The 21,216-nt window shown below is 41.9% G+C and overlaps 1 long non-coding RNA gene across 1 annotated transcript in view; it reads right to left on the bottom strand.

The window, feature by feature from the left end:
• Gm46392 overlaps positions 1-20,215 on the bottom strand; it is a 46,508-nt gene extending 26,293 nt beyond the window's left edge. The window contains exons 1-3 of the long non-coding RNA XR_001780837.1: positions 20,136-20,215; positions 8,954-9,138; positions 8,429-8,554 (exon numbers count right to left, since the gene is read on the bottom strand). This is a non-coding gene — a long non-coding RNA (predicted gene, 46392). The remainder of the gene's footprint in view (positions 1-8,428; positions 8,555-8,953; positions 9,139-20,135) is intronic.
• Positions 20,216-21,216: the final 1,001 nt, after the last annotated feature.

Genomic DNA, 21,216 nt, shown 5'->3' with positions numbered 1-21,216 from the left:
GTTCCCTCAGCATGACGCTGTCCTAACAGATTATCACCATGTCCAACTTTATGAAGAACTATGCTATCTGAGATTTCCTTGGATATTTGGGAGAACCTTCAGAAAAATGTTTGCAAATCCATTCTTGTATATCTGAAGAAGGTATCCATTTATAAATATGCTATTGATAATATTTTGAGACAGGTGTCACTACATAGCTATGAATACTTCTGGGAACAAAATGACACCAAGTCTTACCCTGCTGTGAACCTTGTGAAATAAAAGTATTAACAGTGTGGTACAATAAGGCCATCCATTCAATGGCGACAGTAGTGTCAGAAGAGTGGCCAACCACTGTCTGCTGAGATTTAAGACACACTCCACAGAAAGAAACACATGCCTGGTACTGGCACTGTAAATCTAATCATAAGCCCATGGCTAGGAGCTGAGATACCAAAGCAGTGAACCTCTATTACTGTCCTGTTAAATGAACGTAGTGTCGTACTGCCCCGTATATTCAAATTTCTGTAGTAATAGATTAGCTCATCTCTCAGATCTCATCAGACAAGTTTCCCTGTGAAGTAGACGGTGGCTAGTACAGAAACTCACAACTGGTCCAAGTACAGAAAACAAACATTTGTCAAGGTCAATAGAATGCTCAGTCACTAATGATGTCTATATAACACTCATTTCCCAAGGCTCAGAGAACATCATGGGATATGGGCAGAAATATTGTAAGATCCATAAGGCAGGAAGAGCCAGTACCTTCAAACTCATGAATGCAAAACAGCTGTGGTTACCTGGACTAGATCAAGCCAGTCAACATTCTGGCATATAGTGGGAAGCTATTCCTCATCCCCCAGTCCTAATTGGGGAACTATGGACAGCAGATAGCTTCAGGAGTATAGCTTCTTTTAAGTTTAAATCAGGAGGTAGGGAGTTCATGTTAGATCCGAGAGGAACTAACTAGGGGTGATAATATGTTGTATGAAATTCTCAAGGAATTGATAAATAATATCAATCTGAGGTTCCATCCCAGCCCACCAAGCTATTGCATGGAAATCTCTTGAGACTGGGACAGGTCATTTGTATATGTAAACACTTTCCCTAAGGAATGCCTGGGTATATCTCAGGTCCAGGATGAGTTCCATCACTAAACAGTAAAAGGAATAGGTCTGTTGTAGTGGGAACTAATGACCTTCAGGTTTTTATCCACTCTATGAAGATCACTTCTAAAAGTAAAGGAAAATGAGCTCTTCTAAAAAGGATCAACTGGGAGGTGTTAGGCTTCCAAGACAAGAGGGATTACCATCCATAACTCCATCAACAGTGTTCATAGTCTATGCTTTTTAAATTATTCTTCTTCATCTTTTTTTTACAGTCCAGTCATTATCCCCCTCCCTGTCCACCCTCTGACACTTCCTCATCCCATATCTCCTCCTCCCATCTCCAAAAGGATATCCCTACCCTCCCCACCTCACCAGACCTCCTCACTCCCTGGGGCCTCAAGTCTCTTGAGGGTTAGGTGTTTCTTCTCTCACTGAGGCCAGATCAAGCAGTCCTCTGATGAATATATGCTGGAGGCCTCATAGCAGCTGGTGTATGCTGTCTGGTTGGTGGCTCAGTGTCTGAGGGGTCTCAGGAGTCCAGGTTAGTTGAGACTGCTGCTCTTTCTATGAGGTCATCCTCCTCCTCAGCTTCTTCCAGCCTTTCCCTTATTCAACCACAGGATTCCCCAGCTTCTGTCCATTGGTAAATATCTGCATCTGACTCTTTGAGCTGCTTGTTGAGCCTCTCAGGGCAGCCCATATTCCATATTTAAATGTATAAAAACCACTATTAATTTGTGCACCATATGAAAACAGGCATCAGATATGGTTCATAGACCTGTTTTTAAATCACCAATGATCTACTGATTGACGAATCTAAAAGCCCATTTAAATGTATGTTATACTCTCACATTCTTATAGCCCTTGGCAAGAATGATCAAGCTTGCTCTCTTAAGCTTGACTTTTGTGTGATTACATCATGTTGGTTGTCCCACCCCCATCCTGTTTCTTTTCTCTTCTGCTTCCTACTCCTTTGGGTGTATATATGTGGACCATAGGTATGATATGCAAATGTCCCCAGATGCTGGCCAATTTGCTTCCATGGACCTGCTATCCATTAACCTAAAGATAGCCTTCTTTAAAACAACAACAACAACAAAAACAAAACAAAACAATAAAACAAAAACAAAAAAACAAGATGCAGCCTGCCTGTAGCAGAGCAACCCTGACCCCAACTCCTCTTCAGGTGAACGACTCTCAAGCTCCGAATAGAGAGAGAAGCACTGTCTCCCTCCATGGTGTGAGCTGCACCTCAGGCTGCCTGACCCAGTGCTCACTGCTCTGTCTAAACCCAAGGCCAGAGCTGGGCAGCTGTAATTGCTGAGAATGGCCACGGCATCTTGTGGTTTCCATGGCACCATGATGCAAGAGTTGATATTCTTATCAAGGTCAGTTGAAGGAACAAAATTTATCTTCCTACTGTGGAAAACTGACATAAAGTGTGTACTGAGAACAGTTGTCAGTTGCTCAATATATGCAAATCTCTATTCAAATGGCCTCTCTGCCTTGCACCCCCCCCCCCAACAGCTGTGTGAGGCAGCTACTCCTCCAGCTGGGGCCTGAGCCTGGGAAAGGACTCTTGCTTGGTTTTGAAACCACTCAGCATTCTAATGAAGTTGGCTTGATTTACATTTTAACAATGCCACCCAAATGTACTGCATGGCACTTTTCCAATAATCATCTCGATATCATTCACTTTGACAGCTCCCATGATTATCAAAAGCAGACTGAAGAAAGCCATGTTCTGTATAATGTGGCGTATGGGGAAAAAAGGTGCACTTCCTTCCTTTTCAAATCAGGTAACTCTGGAGCTCCATTTGTGATGTGCAGGGATCTGAAAATCCACCATGGACATCCCCAGTTTCATGGACCTCAGCCCTGTCCTCTGCCTCCCACCAGGATTACTACACAACACTTGACTCTTAGAGACACTCTGGGAACCCATATGCTCCCATCTCAGCCCTGCTTAAGTGTTCACGTGCTTCTGGATAGAAGACATCTTCTACTGAAATGAGCCAGCCAAGGCTTCTAGCCCTCACTCAGCTCGCTGTCCTGGCAAGAAAAGGAAAATCCAATCCTACTTCCCCTGTGGCAACAGCTGGGTCCTTTTAAACATGTGCCCTGGTGGACTGGGTCAGGACTTTCCCAGGACTTGCTTTCCTCAAAGCAGCAGATCTCTTGACTTCCATGGAGCTGTGTGAAACCATGCTAATGGCCTCTTCTTCTATCATGTTCTCCTTCCAGCCCTAGAGAAAGCCATGATTCCTCATGTCGCCTGCCTTACACATGTGGGTATCCCTGAGGGTTAAAAATGCCAGAAGCAAGCTCAGTAGCCATAATCACTCCACTGTCAAAGGTTCTCTACTAGTTGAGCAGCCCCATAGACAGCTTCAAGTTGGATTCTGGCTCCTCCTTTGGTTTATGTCCTTCCTTCCTTCTTTCCTTCCTTCCTTCCTTCCTTCCTTCCTTCCTTCCTTCCTTCCTTCCTCCCTCCCTCCCTCCCTCCCTCCCTCTCTCTCTCTCCCTCTCTTTCTTTCTTTTTTTCTTTCTTTCTTTCTTTCTTTCTTTCTTTCCTTCCTTCTCTCTCCCTCTCTCTCCTCCTTCCTTCCTTCCTTCCTTCCTTCCTTCCTTCCTTCCTTTCTTCCTTCCTTCCTTCCTCTCTCTCTCTCTTTCTTTCTTTTAAGTTTTACTTTATTTTTTAATTTATTTTTTACACTCCATATTCTATTTCCCTTGCCCCAATCCACCCTCTGACTGCTCCACATCCCACACCTCCTCCCCACCCACCCCATCTCCACGTGGATGCCCCAACCCCCAGCCCCTCCTGACCTCTAAACTCTCTGGGGCCTCCAGTCTCATGAGGTTTAGGTGCATCATCTATAAATGAACACAGACCCAGAAGTCCTCTACTGTATGTGTGTTGGAGGCCTCATATCAGCTGGTGTATGCTGTTTGCTTGGTGGTCCAGTGATTGAAAGATCTCAGGGGTCCAGATTAATTGAGAGTGCTGGTCCTCCTACAGGGTTGCCCTCCTCCTCAGCTTCTTTCAGCCTTTCCCTAATTCAACTACAGGGGTCAGCTGCTTCTGTCCATTGGTTGGGTGCAAATATCTGCATCTGATTCTTTCAGCAGCTTGTTGGGTCTTTCGGGGGAGGGGGGCAGTCATGATAGATCCCTTTTTGTGAGTGTTCCATAGCCTCAATAATAGTGTCAGGCCTTGGGGCCTCCCCTTGAGCTGGATCCCACTTTGAGCCTGTCACTGGACGTTCTTTTCCTCAGTTTCCTCTCCATTTCCATCCCTGTAATTCTTTCAGACAGGAACAATTATGGGTCAGATATGTAACTGTGGGATGGAAACTCCATCCCTCATTTGATGTCCTGTTTTCCTGCTGGAAGTGGGCTTTATAAATTCCCTCCCTTTGAGTCCTAGGAGTCTCTCACCTCCCAGGTCTCTGGTGCATTCTGAAGGGTCCCCCCAACATCCTAATTTCCTGAGGTTGCCTGCTTCCATCCTTTATGCTGGCCCTCAGGGCTTCAGTCCTGTTCCCTCACCCAGTATCAAATCAGGTTCCCCTTTTCCCCCTACTCCCTCCCTACCCCGTCTACTTTCCCTCCCAGGTCCTTCCCTTCCTCCCCACTTGTGATTGCTTTCTTCTCTCTCCCAAGTGGGACTGAGGGGTCCTCATTTGGGCACTTCAGCTTGTTGAGCTTTTTGAGTTCTGTGGACGATGTTCTGGGTATTCTGTGCTTTACTAGCTTTTTTGGGGGGTGGGGGGCTAATATCCACTTATTAGTGAGTACACACCATGCACGTCCTTTCATAGAGCCGGACATGCAGTGTTTGTCCTCATTGATTGCCCAGGAAATTACATCATCATTAGAAGGAGTCAAAGGCAGGTCATCTGGTCAATCCTTAACAGTACCAAGTAAGCAGTTGTCTATATCATGCTTTCAGTACTCCAACAAGAAGAAAAATCCCTGCCACATGTGCAATTGACTTTGGATCACTTGACCTTTCTCACAGTCCTCATATGGCAAGCATGGAGACTTCTCTTTTATATATATTTCTTCTGGGAAAGTCTAAAAACCAAGGAAAATTTTGGTTCCATATTAGAGCCCCAAAGTATAGATCATAACTATAATTAACATCATTTTTGTCCTTTCAAAACAAAACTTTGGCATGTCCAATGGATCCAGAGGATAAAGCCATTTGTGACTGCACAAGCCTGACTTCCAGAGTCAGATCTATGGACTCCAAAGTGGGAGGAGAGAATCAACTCCCAAGAGTTAACCTTTGAGCTCCAAATGGTTGCTGTGTCATACGTGTGCCTGCACAACGCTCACACACATGTGCATGTGCACACACACACAAGTTAAATTTGAAAGCCACAAGTTCCATTGCCCACTTGTTAGATTCTTTTTTTTTCCGATAAATTATAGTGAATATATTCCAGGATTTGAGAGCATATATAAACCAAGCAAGATCTTTGCTCCTTGGGAACCAGCATTATTTTAACAGAAAAATTCAGAAATGAAACCAATATATTTTTTTAAAATGGGTTAAATGGTTGCTGTGTGACTTTTCTTGGGCAATCATAACAAAGTTTCATTCACCCTACAGGGCACTGACAACAGACCAGAGAGACAGTTCCACCTAAGTCCATCTGGGAGGACCGTGACATTTGAGGGAACACTTACAGGAGCTCAAAGGACTCAAAATCAGCCAACCTTGCAAGGTCCACCAGCATGGCTGACCATGTATTCCCAGCTGCCAACCTAATTTATGTGAGGCCATCAAACATATTCCTTTTCCTGGGAGTTAGTTTAATACTTCTACATCCTTTGGAAGGCCCATCAAGATCCTGTAACTTTCTGAGTGTTCTAAGTTTTCTGAGTGTGTTAGCTTCATGACTTCTTAACCCCTTCTCGCTCCAGGAGCTAGCTAATGTTTCCCATCAAAGGAAATACCTGAATTAACAGTATATTGTGTAATAGAAGAGATCTAAAATGTCTATGTGCTAGGTGTGGTGGCGCATACCTCTAATCCTAGCACTTGGGAGGCAAGAGCAAATGGATCTCCATGTGTTCTAAGCCAGCCAAGGCTACATAGTGAGAGAGAAAGGGAAATGTCAACTTCTCATGGTGTCTATATGAAGTAAGTTGCTATTAATTTGGGGGGTATACGTTCTGTGCTTTTAGATATAACATGAATTTTTTTAGCTACATTATCCCATTTTTTTCTACCTACAGTCAAATAAGATAAAAAATTTTCGATACATATGCTACCATACTGATTCTAAGGCTAAGCAGGTTAAATAATATGCCCAAGGTCATCCAGCCAATGAAGGGAAAAGCCAATGGTCATGTCTATCTTGCCCCATAGATTTTACCCAGTGTCTTGCACACACGAGGATGCAAAAGGCATCCTGTTTTGCTTTGCTTTCTTTTTCTTTCATTCCAAAGTAGTTGTTCCTACATGGTACACAGAGTGAATGCCGGTTAAGCACATACCTCTCACCTAAATGAAATTTTTCAATAAAGATGAATATTTCTTCTATAACTGAATGAATATTGCACTGATCTTGACCCCATCCTTGAAAGCCGACTTTCCATTAAAGAGTTCCCCCTAGATTGTATCTTTCTTCTATAAGATTTAATTGAGAAAATGATCCCTTAATATGGGTAACTTAGATTAGATTCATTAGTATATACTTTTATACTGAGCAGACAATGCAGTTTGATTTTTTTACAGGAAGTTTTTCAAAAATTTCATAGCAAATGACATTTGCCTACAATTATTAGGCATCAGAGAAGTTAGTTGATTGACTCTTAAGAATGAAAATATTATTCCATCTTAAGTTCACCAATTTTCAAAGAAAATAAACCCTAAACTGTCTTTAGTGCCAACACTCATCCTTGCTCCCAACCAATGAAGTATTGCAAGGTTGCTTTTGTGTTTTGAGGATGTAGTTGTTTATGTAAGTTCTTACCATGGCTGCATGAAATTCAGCTAGGAAACAAACACCAGAACCAGTGCAACCTCGATATGCATCAAAGGTGTGTCAGGAATCACCAAGAAGGATTCAAGACAGAGAGTCAGAAGGTAAGCCCAAGGAGTTGTGCATTCTTCTAGGATGGAATACTTCCTGGGCTAATCCAGCCCCAGCTGTTCTGCATGTGAACCCAGGCCTGGTTCTCACACTCACTCTCTCTCACACACACTCTCTCTCACTCACACACAATTTCTCTCACCCACACACACGTACTCTCTCTCATATACACATACTCACTCTCACACACTTACTTTCTATCACACACAGTCTCTCTTTCTCACACACACACTCTCAAACACACACACCCTCACTCTCTCACACACTCTCTCTATGGGTAGATTTTTGTATCAAGTCACATCCTCAGTAAACTCCCTGTAATCCTACAGCACTTTGTAGCATCATAGACCTCCATGGGGCAATGTGATCTTTATGTAGAATGTGTAGCATTTTCACAGTGATAAGAGGTAGATTGTCACTACCTGTCTTCATCACTCAACAGACCTAGCAGTAAGTACCAGGTCTGTAAAATTCTGTTCTTTGACTGGCCAAAACCCAATGGTGAGAAAAAGGTTAATCCAAACTAACCGAGTTGCTTTGGAGTTGTAAATGGACATTGTCAGTAAATAAATAAATACCCTACTTACATTTTCCATTTATTAAAAACAAAAGCATACAGAAGTATCCATTTCTTTTTAATTATGGAATTATAATGCGGTAGCACACATGACTGGGTTTAATTTTTTTCTTAATTTTTTGCTCAGTGTTGAAAGTCGGCTTGAAAAATATACCTGAAATATGTGCTAAGCTGTTCAATAAAAACTAATTTTTAACGATATTCAAGAAAATTTTTCCAGTTCCCCAGTCGATGTCAGTGCTCCTCAATGAGGGAGGAAAAAATCAATTCAATTATCAAAGCTCGGTTAATTGCTTTCAGGATTAGGGCGATTTAAAGAGCAGCAAAGTATTTTATCTGTACTCAGCAGTTTTGGCTAAGGATATTCTCCTAAACTCACTAGGAAGAGAACTTTCAAATCCTCTCCTTTCATTTATTATATCCATCCTAGCTTTCTCCAGGCTGGCCATTAAGGAGCCAATGGCTGCTCTTGAACACAGGAGCCACTAGGCAAGTGTGTTTTCAGTTAGTTCCATGATTCAAAAGATGGGTGTTTCGCACCTCGGTACTTGGTGCTTCAACCATGCTAACTATCCATTACCATTCAGCCAACAAAATATCTTGAGCATGCACAGACTAGGGAGAAGTATCTTCTAGGCTGAGGATTTACCCACCTTATATAGTTACTGATGACCAGAAGTCTCTCAGCAGAGTTCCTTTACTTCATTTCTGCATTAGCTACTTGGATCATGTTGGAAGAAGATTTTAGAAAACTGGGACATCTGCTCTCACCTTAAAGTCTAGCAATGGAGTGAGAGAGGAATACAAATGATGTAATTGCCCAGGACATAATGCACTTAGACACTAGGGGGGAAAGGATAGTTTTCTGAGGTTGCCTGTTTGCATTCTTTCTGTAGGCCCTCAGGGATTCAGTCCTTTTCCCTCACCCAATACCAGATCAGGTTCCCCTCTCCCCCGCCCATTGCCCCTCCACACCATCCACTTTCCCTCCCAAAACCCTCCCTCCCTCCCCACTTGTGATTGCTTTCTTCTCTCTCCCAAGTGGGACTGAGGCGTCCTCACTTGGGCACCTCAGCTTGTTGAGCCTTTTGAATTCTGTGGACTGTATCTTGGGTATTCTGTATGGGTTTATTTATTTATTTATTTTAGCTAATATCCACTTATTAGTGAGTACATACCATGCAAGTCCTTTTGGGTCTGAGTTACTTCACTCAGGATGATATTTTCTAGTTCCATCCATTTGCCTGCAGAAGTCAGAATGTCCTAGTTCTTAATAGCTGAGTAGTATTCCATTGTGTAATGAACCACATTTTCTGTATCTATTCTTCTGTCATGGGACATCTAAGTTGTTTCCAGCTTCTGGCTATCACAAATAAGGCAGCTATGAACATAGTGGAACATGTGCCCCTGTGGCATGGTGGGGGTTCTTTTGGGTATATTCCCAAGAGTGGTATAGCTGGGTCTTCAGGTAAATCTATTTCCAATTTTCTGAGGAGCCTCCAGATTGATTTCCAGAGTGGTAGTACCAGTTTGCAATCCCACAAGCAATGGAGGAGTGTTCCTCTTTTTCCACATTCTCTCCAACATGTGTTGTCACCTGAGGTTTTGATCTTAGCCATTCTGACTGGTGTAAGGTGGAATCTCAGGGTCATTTTAATTTGCATTTCTGTGATCACTAAGGACATTTCTTTAGGTGCTTCTTGGAGGTTGGGGGACCCCTCCCCCAAATGCACCAGAGACCTGAGAGGTGAGAGACTTCCAGGACTTACAGGGAGGGACCTTTGATGAAATGCCCAACAGTAGGGAGAGGGAACTTATAGAGCCCACCAACCCACAATGAGAGATGGGGTTGCCAGCCCACAGTCACACCTCTGACCCATAATTGTTTCTCTCTGAAAGAATTACAGGGTTGGAAATGGAGAGGAGCCTAAGGAAAAGAAGGTCCAGCGACAGGCCCAAAGTGGGATCCAGCTCAAGGGGAGGTCCCAAGGCCTGACACTCTTACTGAGGCTATGGAGCTCTCAGAAAAAGGGATCTATCATGACCAACAAGCTGCTGAAAGAGTCAAATGCAGATATTTGCACCCAACCAATGGACAGAAGCAACTGACCCTTGTTGAATTAAGAAAGGCTGAAAGAAACTGAGAAGGGCAATCCTGTAGGAGGACCAATAGTCTCAATTAATCTGTACCACCAAGATCTCTCAAACACTGGACCACCAAACAGACAGCATACACCAGCTGATATGAGGCTCCCAACATACATACAGTGGAGGACTTCCAGGTCTGTGTTCATTTAGAGATGATGCACCTAACCCTCAAGAACTGGAGGCCCCAGAGAGTTTAGAGGTTGGGTGGGGTATCTGGTGAGGCATCCACATGGAGATGGGGTGGGGTGGAGAGGAGGTGTGGGATGTGGAGCAGTAGGAGGATAGATGGGGAGGAATGGGGAATAGAATATGGAGTGTAAAAAATGAATAACAAAATTAAATTTGAAAAAAGATGGTTTTCTGAGGAGCAGGTGCTTAAGATTGGAGGATGGCAAAAAGGAAGCCAGGGAGAAGCTATCTCCTAGATAGGATTAATCAGTAAGCAAAGACAAGAAGATAGGGATGAGCTTGGTCCCTGCAGGAAAGCCCCTGTTTAGTATCCTAAGAGCACGGATTATAAAATAGAACTGGGAAGTGAGGAAGAAGGCACGCTCTACAGCTCAGGATTCAAATATCCCATTGGCCAACAAGAATCATGGGAACTTACATGGGTAATGCATTTAGAGAAGGTACTAAATGCGAATATATCTTTAGGATCAAAATCCACATATCAAAGAAAATTTAGAAAACTTCAGAAAAGTATGTGTAATTTCACCATCCAGAGTCAGGCAGCATTAATCTAGTGTTGCTTTTTATCTTCCCTGTGTATGTGGGTATATGCACATGTGTGTATGATGTATAAGCATAGTGCATGTATAGTTGTGTTGGTGTTTGCTCTGGTTGTACATTTATTAACTAGACGGTGTCATATGTCACTGATTATATATATATATTTCCAGAAGCAGTAAGCAAACAAGAATAGAGATGTGTATCTAGCACGAAACTGAGTGCCAGTCATTCTGTTTGTATGAACTCTTTTAATCTATGTCATAACTCTAGGGACTGTAGACAGGTGAGAAAGCTGAGACATAGACAAGGGAAGTAACTCAAACCCCATAGACATCAAGTGGCAGAGATAGTATTTGAAACCAGGCAACAAGATGCCAGATCTTTATGTTTAATCCCTAGTGGTTTGGCTTAGACCCCTGCTGGTCAGAGAAGACATTGACTGTGATCATTTCCTAAACAAGTTTGTTGTGAATATTTGTCACATTCAGGAGCCAGAGGGGCTGGGTGAGCCTGAGTGGGTGGTGAGGACATGACAGACATTTCAGGGAGAATGAGAAACTCTAGGCATAGACTCTCTTATTATGTCATGAGCCTGCAGACACTGAGATCAGCTGTCAGAAGAATTGCTTTTCAAGTGACTTTCTACAGTCCTACCTTTCTAACTCATTATGTAGTATTATGTATGAGACATAGAAGTATTCTTTGGGAAGTATTACATTTATATACTACATAAACTGGAATCAGTATTTCCATTTAAAGAAAAGGAAAACAAGGGATTTAAAAGCTATACACTAAACTTTCATTTATGATAAAAGTCATGGAGATACTAGGGACACAGGGGACATATTTTAATATAATATAATAATATAATAAAGGAAATAGGAGAGCCACAGCCACATTTATTCTAAATAAAACAAACAAACAAAATACTCAAAGCAATTCCTATAAAGTCAGAAACAAGACAAGGATGTCCACACACTCACTTTGCTGCTCAACATAATACTTGAAGTCTTAACTAGAGCCATCAGGAAAGTGACAGGGATAAAGGGAATACAAATATGAAAGGTTAAGTCAAAGTATTTATAGATATATTATTCTATAAATGAAAGACTCTGAAAATTCCTGCCAGAAAATGTATACAGCTGATAAACACATTGAACAAAGCAGCAGGATAGAAAACACAAAGTTGGTAGCCTTCCTATATACAAACATCACACCAAGAAATAATCAAGAGAACAATACTTCCAAAATAACTTGGAATAAATCTAATGAGAAAGTGAAAGAACTGTGCAATGAAAACTTTAAGATACTGAAAAAAGAAAGCAGAAAAAATAACAAAGGTTGAAAGACCTCCCGTGCTCACAGAGCAATAGAATTAATATTGTGAAAATGTTCATTCTATGAAATTAATATATAGATTCAACATAATTCCCACCAAAATTCTTATACAGTTCTTTACTGAAATTGAAGAAAATCATATTAAGTTTTATATGGAAATACAAATGACTCAGGATTGTCAAAACAAGCCTGAACAACAAGAAAAAAAAAAAAAAGGTGCTAGAGGTATCATCATTCCAGATTTCAAATTACACTAGAGAGCTATAGAAATAAAACCAGAACGAAAAACAGACTCATTGATCAATGAGTTGAGAACCTACATATAAATTCACACTACTCCAGCCATTTGATTTTTGACAAAGGGCCAACGATATACATTGGAGAAAACACAGCATCCTTTAAAAAATAGTCATGATCCAGCTGGATAGCTCCAAAAAAGAATAAAAGTGGATACTTATCTCTTCCTCAACTTGAAATGGATCAAGAACCTTAACATAAGACCCTGAATCCACTGGAAGAGAAAGGAGCAAACGTGCTTGAACACACTGGCATAGGAAAGGACTTTCTGAACAGGACCCCAGTGGCACAAGTATTAGACCAATGGTTGGTAAACGGAAACTCACGAAGCTTAAAAGCTTTTGTACAACAGAGATTTCAATAAAGGCTCAGCATTCTTAGCAATTAGTGAAACAGAGATTAAAACAAACCAAAAAGACAAATTCTGACAAGGATGTAGAGAAGGGAAAAGCATTCAGTACTGGTGGGACTGTGAGTTGGTTTAGCTGCTGTGGAAATCAGCGTGAAAGTTCCTCAAAAATCTAGAAAGAGAACTATGTCAGGACTTAACTTTCCCACTCTTGGGCGTATGCCCCACGGACTCTGTATCCTACTATGGAGATACCTGCTCCTCAGTGCTAAGGGATGCTCTAGTCAGAGCAGCCAGAAAACGGAAAAGACCTCAATACCTACCGCCTGATGAATGTGTAATGAAAACGTGGCACATTTACACATTTTAATATTTTCATCTATTAGAAAAATTGAATTAAATTGACAGGATGGTGCAAGAAACAGTCATCCTGAGTTAGGCAACCCAGAAAGACGATTTGCTCTGCTCTGCTCTGCTCTGCTCTGCTCTGCTCTGCTCTGCTCTGCTCTGCTCTGCTCTGCTCTGCTCTGCTCTCCTCTGCTCTCCTCTCCTCTCCTCTCCTCTCCTCTCCTCTCCTCTCCTCTCCTCTCCTCTCCTCTCCTCTCCTCTCCTCTCCTCTTCTTCTCTTTTCTCTTCTTTTCTACCTGTGGATGTTATCTTTGAAACTTCAAGTATGTGTGTTCAATCTGAAATATCCTTAGAGGTCAGAAAATTACTAAAGGATTTTGGTGGTTGACTATCAAGTGTATAAGAAACAGAATTCACTGGTATAAAGCATTTAAAGGGAGAGGAAGGCAGAATATAGAAGAGAACATGGAGAGGAATAACTATGTTAAAGACTTACAAAAAATATACATGAAACCTACTACTATAGAGGCATCATAGTATATGTGTATTTACATGTGTATACATGCATATATTATAATGCATAATACACATTGCACTATGTATTATATATAATAATTTATATTTCTCTGTATTGTGGCAACAATGTTCCTACCAGACACCAGAGCCTAAAAGCCAGATGTCAAGAAGGGGATACTTCTTTGGAAATTGCTGGCTGTTAAGGTCCCATAGACTCCCAAACATTACAAGAGCATTGCCAATGCTCTTGATTACCCTTCAGGACATGACAGTAAGACCCTATCACATATATTTGACTCGTGTAACACATGTAGAAATCGAGCTGGTATTGACATGGGAGCCTCATTCGTACTTGCGGGTTTTCATAGTGCTGGAAGGTACCATTCACACTACCAGAAGAGAAGCATGATCATCAGTCTTAGCCAACTATGAATTCTGAGAGCAAATGACTGGGAAAACATGGCCGCTGGTGCAGCAATGACATGAACATCATGGGGGTAACCAACCATATGCTGATTGGATTTAAGTTTCATTCCATGGGATGAAACTCATCCCTGACCATCAGCAGGTTACCATAGTAACCTATGGCTAGACACGTCATAGGCCCTAGGGTAGAACCTAGTTGAAACTTCATCTGTGGGTGGTCTGCAGTACTTTGGATAGGTAAGGTAGTGAGTCAGACAGTTATGTTTAGAGGGTCTGGAAGGCCTAGGCTGGATAGATCTCAGGAAATGTGTCTACATGGTCTATTTCTCATCTTTTCTGTGAGGATCCGTTAACATGTCCACTCTGTCACTGAGTTCATCTGGGGCTCTTCATAAAAGAGATTCCAGATGTCCTTGGTCCCCAGGCCAGTGTGGAGCCATGTTTTCAGCTGTTTCCTAACACTGTTGCTTTTGACAGATGCTGTAAAATATAATTTATTCTGGACTCAAGGAATTTTTATTTCGGTCTTCTTGAGGTAGTTCTGGGAAAATAAACTTTCATGATTGACTTTAGTACTCCTATTCTCAAGTTCTATGGATGTTATTTTAGTTTCTAATTAAAATATTTTATTAGATCTTTGGAAATTTTGTACAGAGTTCTGATCATATTTCACTTCCTCTCTCCAAATATTCACAGGTCTACCTTCACTTCCCTACCTACATAATTTTATTATTTAAAAATATTTATTAAGACCAGTTTATCCTGCCCAAATATTCTTGGATGTGTGGCCTTCTACTGGAGCATGGTCAACTTATTGGGGGCTATACCTTTAGAGAAAACTGACTTTCCTTCTCCAGGTAGCTAACAATTACCAATGGTTCCACAGCTAGGGTGGAACTTCATGTTCAGATCTCCTCTAGCCACAGGAATTTCATCTGACTTGGGATTACACAGGTCTTGAGCATGATGTCACAACTTCTGCGAGTTCATATGTGCACCTGCTCTCCTGTGTCCCCTTTGTAGTCATCTACCACCTCTGTTGTTTACACTCTTTCTGCCCCCTCTTCAAAATGATGCCTGAGCCTTGGGAGTAGTGGGTGCCATATATATGTTCCATTTAGGGAAGAGCACTCTATAGTCTCTTATTCTCTACACCTTGGCCAGTTGTCAGTCATTGTGTTAATCCCATCTACAACAAATACAAGATTCTCCGATGAGGGTTGAGAGATGCATTAATCTATAGTAAGTCATTAGAAATTGTTTTAATAGTAGGTCCATAGCAGGGTAATAATAGTAGCTTCTCCTCTGAGGCTTATGACTTGTCTGATAATTTCCTTTTTATTTTCCTTATAATACATACATATCGTTCCCAACAATATCCATTCTGTTTAGGTTCTCTTATGAGTTCATGTTCTCCACCCTGTCTGGACCATGCTTCCTCTCTGTTCTCTGCAGTATAAACTCCTCCCAATTCTGAGCTTGGTCCTCACCTCCTTCTCTAAGTTTCCCTATATACTGTGGTTGAAAGGAACACCCCCTTCCCCGGAACTCCTCAGCCTAACCTGCCCCCTTCCCTTCACTGCACCGAGAAAATCTCATCGTTAGGTGGGTAAAGCATGGAGCAGTTTCTGAAAACTGTCTCTGTCACCACACATCTTAGTGACCTCAGAAAACATGTCTTCCTCTCCAAGCTGTGATCTTCACCAGTAGAGTCAGAAAAATACTGACCTTGCACTGTGTGGCTATTCCACTAAAGAATTAAGAGTTATTTAGTGTTTTACTTAATGCTGTCCCTCATTCTTATTATGCTTGCCTGTGTTTGATTATACATCTAATCTGCTGGACATGAGGTTCCTAATGGCAGAAGTGCTCAGTAATAGACTTTCATGATACTCCAAACACATGAGATTCAAAACCCAAGTCAATCCTCAGTTTGTACCTTCCTACAGAAACCAAAGCTCTGACTGTTGTTAGCGAGCATGTTCTCTTTAGCTGTGTTATATGTTTACCTGTTTTCTTTCTGGATCTTTTTATTTTTATCAAAGTCCTTTAAAAAGCAAACCAGAAAGCCAAACAAAACAAACAAGTGACACTGTGTTTAATTATCTATCCACTCTGGATTAATCTCGACTTTATGAGATTTTATTGTGCACATCTCTCAGGGTCCACATTACAAAAAATTACTCATTGCATGAACACATATTTTATTTCATATTGCACATATGAAGTGCCACAGAGTCTGGCCCCCAGTAAATGTTTAGTCACTGTTAACTACTCATGTAGCTTCATGATTTATGAATAACTGTTTGGTTGTTTCAACCAGAGCTTTGGTTGTAAGTGACAGAAATGCTTTAGCAAGAAAAATGGATATTTGGGATGGCCGCTTAGAGGTTACGAAATTAGAGAAAGAACACAAACACTAGAGTTGGAATCCAGTGGGCAGAAGTCATGAGGCACTTCTCGAGGATGCCATCATTGGATAATGAGCTGCAGCTAGCTGCTCTCTAAGAACAAATTTCTTTCTTCCACTTTCTAAAGTGAGTTGAAATACAGTGTGTGTGTGTGTGTGTGTGTGTGTGTGTGTGTGTGCGCGTATGTGCCTGGCAGGGTGTGTGTGTGCATGAATACCTCTATGTGTGTATCTTTGTGTGTGTATCTGTCTGTCTGTCTGCCTGCCTGCCTGTCTATATGTGTGTGCTTCTGTGGTGTGTGTGTGTGTGTGTGTGTGTGTGTGTGTGTGTGTGTAAGTGATGATATTGGCAGCATAAGACTAGGTCAGATAATACATAGGGAAATGGACCACGCATCTTTGTCAAATTACCTTTCCTGGAAAGGAGCATATGTCCAGCTTCCCATCTTTCTTGTACCCACCAGGGAAACAGGGGCTCATGATGGGCAGCTCCTTCTGACCCAAATATCAAGATATCAGCAGGCCTGCAATAGGAACAGATGTTCCCTGTGAAATCTAGACAAGAACTAACTCAGAGTGATATGATGCCCCATGTTTGTAGATTGTTCTGGTCTCCAGCTGTGATTTTCAATTTATGATGATTAAAAAATGTGACGAACTAGCAACTCCAGCACTGTTTTCTGACGAGTCAATAATTCCATCCAATCTGAATGGAGTAGAGATCTGAAAGTACAAAGCCCCCCTGAACATGTTATTAAATAGAAATTGTTGTGAGAATTAACCCTACACAGATATTACAGCTTTTCTTTGCATGTGATGGGTAGATTTTTATTGGTTTTCTCTTGCACAAAGGTCTTAGGGCAGGATCTCCCTTCAGTCAGTCAGTCAACAAATGGTCTCTGGTCTGTTGCCAAGGGAGACTGAGATAAATACAGTTGATAGGCCAATAATAAAGAGAATACACACTGATAATTGCACGGACAGGTAGAAGCCTTCTGACAGGGTTCAGTTCTATAATTGAACAGTGTAGTTCTGATAATAAAGATGAGGTTTTTTTTTTTTTTTTGCATAACACTGTGAAATCAAATATTGCTCCTCTGAATGAATGATGGTGATAGCGATGATGATGATGTTGAAAATATGGACTCAAGACATTGTAAAAACCTCATACAACTTGACTGAGATTGGGTGACTTGCTGGCTTCTGACGTGAGAAATGGCTGTGCTATTAAAACAAGATGTGGCCACTACAGTAACAATAAATCTAGAAGGGGTAGAGAAGTGTGGAGGTTGTTAAATTTGAGATGCTGCCTGATATTCAAGACAGGCAAGCAGTGAGGTGTAAAAGTCTGAGTTTCAAAGGCTCTGGGAAGAAGATGTAAATCCGGATGCCATTACTATCCATGCTGTCTGTAGTGCTGACAGGAGAAAGTTACTGCAGAGTAACTGTAGAATGAGGTGAAGCAGAGATGGGGGCCAGGCTCTGGAAAGGGTAACTCTAGCCATTGAATAGAGAAGAACACTGCAGAGATCAAAGCCATGTCCGGTGACATATGAGGGAAGAAGAAACGAAAATGACCAAAACACCAAAAGCATTCACACAGAGCAATATGGAAAGTCAGAGAGAAGTCCCAAGCATCTAGACTGTTTTCATCAGGCTGGACCCAGCCTTTTCTTATCTCTCTCAGGCACAATGTGTCATCATGTTATCTTAAAATTCAGGCTTCAGAAGACTACAAAATCTAGGGATGGAGGAAATGGTTCAGCCATTAAGAGCACCAACAGTGCTCTTCCAGAGGACTGGAGTTCATTTCCCAGCTCAGAACCATCTGTAACCCCAGCTGTAGGATTAACCCCAGCTGCAGGATTAACCCCAGCTGCAGGGTTCTGGCCTCAAGGAATTGCATTGAGGTCCATACACATAAACACACACACACAGTTGAGAGGAGAGAGAGAGAGAGAGAGAGAGAGAGAGAGAGAGAGAGAGAGAGAGAGAGAATTAGAAATACATGAAGACCACATCCCAATGAAAAGAGAAGATAATCCATGAACTGACCTGGTAGAGAACCTGGGATGTGAGTTGAAAACAGGATCACGAGGAGGCAGACACTTGAAGATAAAAATGTGAAAGAGAAGCAGGCAGAGACATTATGTGCAAACATGTGCAAATGAAAGGCAGGTGATCACAGAAGACAGTGTGTGTAGTGGTCAGACCACCAGAGACTTAAATAATAGCACAGTCATGAGGGGGAGGAAGAGGGAGACAGGGCAACAAAAATCAAGCAGGACCAACTATGTCAAAACAAAATCTCAAACTGGTATCTTTCCTCTGGCAAGCAGAAGTAGAGATGACAGTCTGGGTGGGAGGTTAAAATAGGCCTGTATTTTGCTCATTTGTTGTTATTACTTCATATTGGTATGATGAATGTAAACAATCTCCAGTCAAAGTAATGTCTGAGTGTGAGGCTCCCTAGTCAAGAAAGCAAGCCAGAGGCAGTGGCAGGACAGAGGACATTATACCAACAAAGCAACCAAGAGCTGGTGACAGCAGGAGGCAGCATGCATCACTTGCTGGGTTCCAAGCCAATGCCTGCCGGTCAGCGTCACTCCCTAGGCTTTGACACCTGTGACCCAGGGCCCAGAAGTAGACGTGTGTCTGTTCCTCCACTGGGCACACTTGCCTCTACTGAACTTTTCAAGGCTGCCAGTCTCTCAGTGCCCTTCCTCCCGCATCCAATACAAAGAGAAAGCTGTGTTGTAGAAAGATAACCAAGTATGGTTGTCCCTGTTCTCCACGAGGAGATCCTCAATGGATCTGTATGCACAAATAAGGCTAAACCTTATCTAACCTATTTTTCCTATCCCTCCATATGACATAGGTCACTTTATAGATTAGACATAGTAAGAAATTATTACTAATAATCATTAATGAAAGCTTTCTCTATGCAGCCATGGGGCAGTGTGGACATAGTATCCTGATTGACCCTTAGCAGGATAATGTGAGATTTTTTTTATCATATTACTAAGAATAACAATTTAAATCTTATAATTGTTTATTTCTGGAATTGCCTATTTAATGTCTTTGGATCACCCGTGACCATGGAGAGATGAAAATACAAAATCAAAACTGCATAAACTAGAACAATATGGTAGGCAAAGTTATTTCTAGCTAGCTTCTAGAGCGGCTATTCTCTCTGACAAGGCTAGAGAGCCCAAGAGAAAAGAAGATGAGGAGAAAGAAACCCAGAGGCAGGGCTAAGAACGTGTCAACTTTGAGGGTCCTCGATAGTAGAGTTGGCCATGGGATCCAAGCTTACAAGAACTATGTCAGTCAGAGTTGCCAGTAGACAGTGCATCTTCTGGGGGGAACCTGACAATCACACAGTCGTGAAGCATGACCATGGGGAAGGTTTGAAGACAAAAATAATGAGGGAGATGCCTGCTCCTTAACAGGCTCCATTTGGGGAGTGACAGGAAGAAGTAAATTCTAAGAGGAAGGCCAAGGAGAGGATCGTGGGGCAGAATCCAAGTGGGGGGGGGGGAAGGGGTGTGCATAGGGACATTCAAAACTAAAAAATAAAGATGTAAAAAACCATTAAGGGGAGGCTTTGGATTTAGTGACTAAGATGTTACAGATGAACTTTCATGGTAGCAAGGGCTGAGGTCAGGCAATAAGAGACCACAGGAAATGAGTAGAGACAGAATTTCAAGATTGGTTGTGAAGAAAACAAGGTGGGGTTGAGGAGGTGCCGTTCATTTCAACATGGCATTAACTGTTAAGATGACTATGGATAACTTACTTGTAAGTCATCTTTGGGAAGAAAGATACGACACACTGTTGAGAGTAGAATGATGAAGCAGACCAACACTTGAGTACCTTAGCCACCAAAATGTTTCAGCACATGAATCCAGGCCGTGCTGGCTGCCATGGCAACCGTCTTGGCCAAGAATCTGTTCTGCCACCAAATAAGCTCGCTTTTCAAAAGGTTAGTTTTGTTTACTGCTAGGAGTAGCTCCAAACTGGAGAGACTACCTGGGTGGGAGAGGGTCTTGGAGGTACACCAGAAACAGGTCCCCACTACAGCTAGTGTGTGTGCGCGCGCACTGGTCCTAAATGGTTAGCTTCTCCAAACTGACCAGAGCAAAATAGAAACTGCCAAAGTCAAAGCTGGATGACCCTTCATAAAAAAATGAAAAGTCATTGCTACAAGCCTCTTTCTCTTCTGACCATGTCTGCTAATTCTAAATATCAATGAAAGTTATCAGACTCCACAAGTGGAGGTCTCTGTCCTCTTAGTAAATCAGAATGTAAACTTGTTAAGTTTGGTAGTAGTTTCCCAAGTGGGACGATCCCCTCTGCCCTAACTAAAGACAAAGGAATGAAAGCATGTTTCAGCCTAGAGAGACAGCCGAAGAGGTTATCGACATCACTGATTTCCATTTGTGATTACTAAAATACAGACCCATGACCACTAATTCATCAACATCATCAAGTTTTTAAATTGCTTTTTACATTTTTTTTTTTTTACAATTTCATACTCATATACAAAGTCATGTGTAGTGACATTCTGGAATTTTGGTTTCTTAAAAATTCACAGAAATATTTTTTTTTTGTTTTTTTGAGACAGGGTTTCTCTGTATAGCCCTGGCTGTCCTGGAGCTCACTTTGTAGACCAGGCTGGCCTCAAACTCAGAAATCCACCTGCCTCTGCCTCCCGAGTGCTGGGATTAAAGGCATGCGCCACCACGCCCGGCTTCACCGAAATATTTTAAGAGAGTGCTTTGATTTTAGTCCCAAGTATGGGGATGTGGGGCTCCTTTGGACTGTCTACAGCAGCTGACTATGATTTGCCTCATGCTCTAGCAGAGGCGTGGTTTTGC

The sequence above is a fragment of the Mus musculus genome, chromosome 13, assembly GCF_000001635.26.
Source record: "Mus musculus strain C57BL/6J chromosome 13, GRCm38.p6 C57BL/6J".
Taxonomy (NCBI): domain Eukaryota; kingdom Metazoa; phylum Chordata; class Mammalia; order Rodentia; family Muridae; genus Mus; species Mus musculus.
The sequence above is the reverse complement of the archived record's forward strand: the minus strand, read 5'-3'. Positions and strand labels throughout refer to the sequence as shown.